This window comes from Aptenodytes forsteri, unplaced genomic scaffold, assembly GCF_000699145.1.
Source record: "Aptenodytes forsteri isolate BGI_AS27 unplaced genomic scaffold, ASM69914v1 Scaffold258, whole genome shotgun sequence".
Lineage (NCBI taxonomy): Eukaryota > Metazoa > Chordata > Aves > Sphenisciformes > Spheniscidae > Aptenodytes > Aptenodytes forsteri.
This window is the reverse complement of record NW_008795250.1, coordinates 1,242,645-1,242,888: the sequence shown is the minus strand read 5'-3', so window position 1 is coordinate 1,242,888 and position 244 is coordinate 1,242,645.

Below are 244 nucleotides of genomic sequence, written 5' to 3'. Positions count from 1 at the left end.
CCGTGCCGGTACTTCAGCCTCTGCCTCCCAGCCTTCCCCCGCGGGCAGGAGGGGCAGGCGTGCGGCCTCCCGCTGCGCAAACGGGAGCCCGGGATTTCCAGCCGTTTCTTTGCTCTCCCTCCTCTGCAATTCCCCGGAGAGCGTTCCCCAGCTGGGCACAGGTGTCAGCGCCCGGATGGAGAGCCCCCGTGCTCCTCCGGAGGGGCCGCCGGGAAAGAACGGGGACCACGGAGAGGATGTGCCG